Here is a 6,050-nt window from a genome sequence, read left to right on the forward strand (position 1 = left end):
GGAATTGGTTCTTTCAGTAAGGAGAAGTAGGAAGACCAGGGCTCAGAGTAATGAAGATTACCGTTACCAGGGCATTACCAGATGTCAGTTGATGAGATGTGCCTAGATGTCATCCTTTTTTGTCATTATATGATGTAAACCCTTTGAGTATAAGACTACATGGAGCCTGCAGAATGGACTATGTTAGAGTCCTCCAGTGACCAGCAATTTATTGTGGATCTCTTTGGTCTCAGCAGAAGTACAAACTGACGGGGTCTAAATGATCGATGGTCGGAGAAGTGAGGGGGCAGGGGCATTGTAAGAGCCCCATATGTCATTGGCAAGTTGAAGTTCTTCAGGTGCAGAGCGGCAGCTCGTATTATTATTATTATTATTATTATTTATTTTTATAAAGCGCATAGTCACCCGGAGGTATCCCAGCGCTAAAAACCCTAATTCAACAAATCTGAGGACCGGGAGCTGAGAGCAGAAGAGAGGAAGGGTGGGAAATCAAAACAGGGGGGGGGGGCATGGAAGCTAGGGAAAAAGATGTGTTTTTAGCAGCTTCCTGAAGCGCAGATATTGTGGTTCAAGACGTAAGTTATGAGGGAGTGAATTCCAAAGACGGGCAGCTTGTACCGAGAAGCGTCTTCCTCCTGATCGGGCTTTCCTGAATCTTTCCTGAATCGTAATCCTAGTGTTGATCGAAAGGCATTGTTATTACCTTTTATGTGTATGTCAAAGTCGTTGCAAGTTTATGTTAAGTCGAGATCCCCAATTTGGTTCAAGTGCCAGTCTCTGCCCTTGGTGTATGGTGTGCTGGTCAGTACTGTTCTACAGTTCTCAACATGCTTATACTGATAGAAGAAATACCATTCAGTGCCCTCTGCCAGGGTCAGCAGTTGATGGAATCTTGTTTGGAATAGCCACATATTCACCACTCTTCTGAACTTTAAATGCATTTGGATGCTTTGAATCTTGGTCGAGAATGAGTTCCATAGACTGGCGGCTTGTGCAGAGAAAGCAGAGCTTCCTATAGATTTCTTATTGATACATGGTATTACAATCTGTAGTTTTAGCCTGCAGCGGGTTACCCTATTTTGTTTTTATTGTTTACATTTAATTTGTAGGCATAGTTGTCATTTTCCTTGAGAGACTCAGTGACTGATACCAAGTGCTATGAATCTTGATTGTTTAACTACAAGTAGAGAGTGAAGTAGTTGTAGGACTGGCGTCATATGTTCTCTGGGGTAAAGGCGGAGGACTAGTCTTGCTTCAATATTTTGGATTAGTGATTTTTTTATATGATGAAGCAGAGTGGCAAAGTATAGACAAATGGCATAGATGAGCTTGGATATCAGCATAAACTACAATTTATCATCATGAAGTGGTATGGGACAATGAGCTACAGCATTTTCATTGTGTAGAAGGTACTGCTTTTGACCTAAATGGCATGTGGGACCAGGTAATTATCAGAGAGTCTGTGGCTAATCGTTGGCTCTCTTTTTTTTAATAGGCTGGAGGAGCATCAAGTTGTGCCTTTTAGACTGGTGTTTGTGCCATTTTCCACAGGTCATGATCTCTGTCTTTGAAGTGATGAGCATTAGGCAGTCAGCCAACATACAGCAAATGCCTGGAATAATCACCAAATTTGGACTTGTATAGGTGATCCAGATTACCCATTTTTGAATGATTTGTGTATCATCTGCATAGCTGTAACATGTAAAATGAATAATCTGATCTGTTGTGGTATGATAAGGCCGTTAGGTAGGTGTTATTTATATGAAGAGAGGTGATTGCCCCTGAGTAACGTCAAGGCAAGATGGAGTTCATTTGAATGAATTTTTGTGAATTCTGAGATGATGCACTCTGTCTAGTAGTGTTTTGTGGTGATCAGTGTCAAATGCTGCTGATAAATCCAGATACAATACATCAGTCTGTCTGTTCTTGTCCACAAGGGTCCTGAGTCCAAGTGGCTCATTAATTTCTGACCCTTATGTAGACCCCTGTTTACACAGGGGTCAGAATTAAAAGTTGAGTGTTATTTAAAGCATCTGATAATTATCAGATTAATTCAATACCTCAACCTTCATTACATTTGGGCAGGTCAATCATACCAAAAGGGGAAAAGCATGCAGTATTTGCCCTATAATGTGGGTTTTGGCATATTAAACACCAACATACGAATACTATTCCCTACAAACTTGCAATAGGTGTAATTTATCTCACTGAGCAAATAATGTACCCCTTGGTATCATCATGTATCACGTGCGACAAATAGCCCCTTCATTCATAATCTTGGCCTATGAGTGTTAGGTCAAGCCATATGGATACAAGTGATGATTGATCTAAACCCATGCTGTTGATCCGGCACCAAGTTATTTAACGCTGTAAAATGGGTACTTTGAGTCAAAACGGCTTCTTTGAATAATTTACCTAGAGGCGGCTTGTTGGAGGCTGGCCTGTAGTTTGCTGGACTGGATGGGTTGGGATTCTTTCCCCAAAGGAGTGGTCTGTAGCGGTTAAATCGATGCAGTAGGTGCAGTATTAGTCAGGCGATAACACTCAGCCAATATAGTGGGTGTGTAGTGTGTACCATCGAGCACAGGCCTCTGAGCTGACAGGTGTAAACAATCAGCGCTCTCTGGAACAGTTACATCTCCATCACATTCTCGTAGCGCTTAGTCGCGGGCCTCAAAGAGACGCAATCGAGTTCCCCCACACACGATAAAAGACAGAGAGATGTGTTGAGCTGGTGAACGTCTTTTCCGCTTAAATAACAGGATAACCGAACAGAATCCGGCAATAACACACTTATCTTTATTCAGCGCAGCCTTTTCCCATCAAACGCGCGTTACCTTCGGCTGATTATTATGACAGCCTATTGTAATTCCAGGCTGCTAACAGGCAGCCTCTCGCGCTGAAGTGTCTTCATATTTCACTGCTCAGGCACTGACAGATCGAGGGGGCGTTCTCTGCCACTAAAGGCGTTGCTTTTTTTTCACAACAGCACAATCTCCGCGCCCGTTTCCTGCTTTGAGGTACGATTTTTTGTTTGCATTCTCAGTTGTTGGTGGGTAGTCAGTGGTCTTTTCCTTGAAGTTACAAGATGCACAGAAGACAACAGCCAAAAATAAATGCAATAAGTCCTGTCGGTCAAATAAAGATTTGAGATTAATAATTTGATGTGTAGCGTTTAGTTTGTAAAATAAATAAATGCAGGGCCAAACTTTTTCTTAGAATACTGCTGCTGAATGCTGGGGTTGTCAAATACCCAGTCTGTCTCGTCTAGATTCTACATCAGCCTCTTTCTTTCTCCACTTTACATTCTATCTACACACCCTGTCTCTTTATTGCACTCTCGGGGGTCCTTTCTTATCTCTGTTTTCGCAGTTTCAGGTACATGCATCAAAGGATTTTGCGATCGCAAACGGTGCGAATCGCAAAAATCGGCCGTTTGCGATTGCAAAATCTGCTTTTGGAATGCATGAAGGGTGAAGGCCCTCGCAATTTGAGAATTCGCAAATATTTGCGGATTCTCAAATTGCGATTGCGTTTAAGGAATCGCATTTTGCGATTCCTTAAAGGCAATGCATGAAACTTTTAAAAATTGCGATTTCGCAATTAGGGGGAGCAAATTACCATGAGGTTGAACCTCATGGTAATTTGCGAAAACTTTGAAAAATGCACGTTTGGAAATTTTTCAAAGTTTCATGTTGTGCACACACATGCCCTAAGGGCATGTGTGTGCACATCATATGTGCACAGATTGATTTCAGGGGTGCAACAGGGTGTCCTTTGGACACCCCTGCACCCTTCAAATCGCATTTTCAATTTGCGATTCGCTAATTGCAAATCGCAAATTGAGAATGTCTTCCCATTCACTCCTATGGCCTCTAGGCCCATAGGAATGAATGGGGTGGTATTCCTTAATTGCGACTCGCAATTTGCGAGTCACAATTAAGGAATTTACAGCTAGATTCATGAAAGAGCCGTTTTGCAAGTCCTTAATAGCGATTATTAAGGAATCGCTATTAAGGACTTGCAAAACGGGATGCATGTAGGAATCGCAAAATAAATTGCGATTCCTACAAATTCCTTATTTGCGATTAGCAAATTGCTAATCGCAAATAAGGAATAACTCCCCATTCATTCCTATGGGCCTAGCAAATCGCAAATAAGATAGCGATTTCAAGGGTGCCAGGGGTGTCCAAAGGACACCCTGCAGCACCCCTGAAATGCAAATTTACACAGGTGTTGCGCACACACATGTCCAAAGGACATGTGTGTGTGTAACATACAACTGAGAAAAATGCACAAAAGTGCATTTTTCTCAGTTTTCGCTATTTACCAGGAAGTCTGACTTTGCGGTAAATAGCGGCAAAAAATAGCGAATTCGCTCTTTTATAATGGTTCATGAATAGCATTTAAGGAATCTCAAATTGAGATTCCTTAAATGCGATCGCAATTTGAGAAATTGCATTTTTTTGCGATTTCTCAAATTGCGAGTTCATGACCCATAGATGAATTTCAAATCCACAGACAGCCGAATTCTGCGATTCGCACCGTTTGCGCCCGCAAAAATGCTTCATGAATCTAGCTGTTTAAGAAATCACAATTTATTTAGCGATTTCTTGATGCATTGCATTTTGCAATTCCTTAATTGCGATTCCTAATTTTTCGCAATTAAGAAATCGCAAAAAGCAATATTGATGCATGTACCTGTTTGTCACTATTTGCCTAGACTTATACTGTTTCTTTCTCCCTTTTTTGCCCTACTCCCTCACATACCCTCAGCGCAGTACCCTGGCCAGGGGGCTCATGACTGAGTCCGGAGTGGGGGCCCTCCGTGTAATTTGCAGGAAGGGGGCTCAAGTTTAGTTAGGCTAGTGGGGCAATCATGAGAAAAATTAAACAATTCAAAATCATTACACAGTCTATATGATTTTTAAAGGTTTACATAGAGCAGCCACCAAAGGAAAATGAGGTATTGAGGGAACACTTTGATTCTGCAGTCACGCGATAGTAGAGACGTGGGACAGAGACAAAGGAGCAGCGGGGGCTGGAGCACTGATTGTGCTCCACATTTGTGGCTGTGCACAGTCAATGCGTGCGTCCCCGATGGTGACCATTGAAAGGAAGAAATCGCTTTTGCAGGCGGGTGCAGTCCCTCACTGTATCACAGGTCCTGGTCCCTAAAAAGAGTGCCGGTGCCCACCACCTGCAACCATCAGCACACATCAAGCACTGCCCATATTTCCTTGCGGGTCTACAATGTTATTTTTTTCTGAGCAAAGATTGCTTTTAAGTCACAAAACGGTCTAATCTCAGAATCGCAGAGAAGTTTAAAAGAGCCTCCGGAAGTTTTAACTCCTCTCTATGTAATGTAATGTAATCCACTCTAGATGTGAGCTTATAAAAAAGCAACAGCATCAGACAAGAACAGAATTGACCAAAAACACTACCGCCCATAATTGCCGTGCTGTGGGGCCCAATGCACTCCACCTGCTGCACTAATGAATGATGGTGGGGTGCTGAGAAGCAGGCTATCTCCTCTTCTTTCACTCCTTACCCACCATGAATGACCATCATTTCAATCTTGAAACAAGGCTGGTTTCTTTTTTGGAAGAAAATGTGCTACTGAACACTGCACCCCCACACTTTTTTTGTGCCAAGGGCACCTTCTGCCCTAATGCTATAAAGGAAAATGAGCCCCCATGCCCACTTAGTATTGCTAACTATTCATAATTATGAATGAGTGGGCCCCTGTGTAAAAGTGTTACTGTGCCTGTTTCACTAATGATAGGTACTGCCTTGCTGTTGCCTCTTATGTTTGCTAACAACATGGGCTCCCATCTCACACCATCCCTCTACCTCCCATGTCTCATCAGCCCTCTCCCTCTCTGATGCCCAAATCAAGGTGTCTCCTCTGCTTAATTTTCCCCTCCCTTGGGCCATTATTTTAAGGCTCAAAGAAACACTGGCCCAGCAAGTATTTCCTGCAACTGCAGCACCAATGATACCCACAGCTCTCTGAAGCAAGCCATCTTCTCTGCCTAGACAGGGTCATT

The sequence above is a fragment of the Lissotriton vulgaris genome, chromosome 5 (genome assembly GCF_964263255.1).
Source record: "Lissotriton vulgaris chromosome 5, aLisVul1.2, whole genome shotgun sequence".
Lineage (NCBI taxonomy): Eukaryota > Metazoa > Chordata > Amphibia > Caudata > Salamandridae > Lissotriton > Lissotriton vulgaris.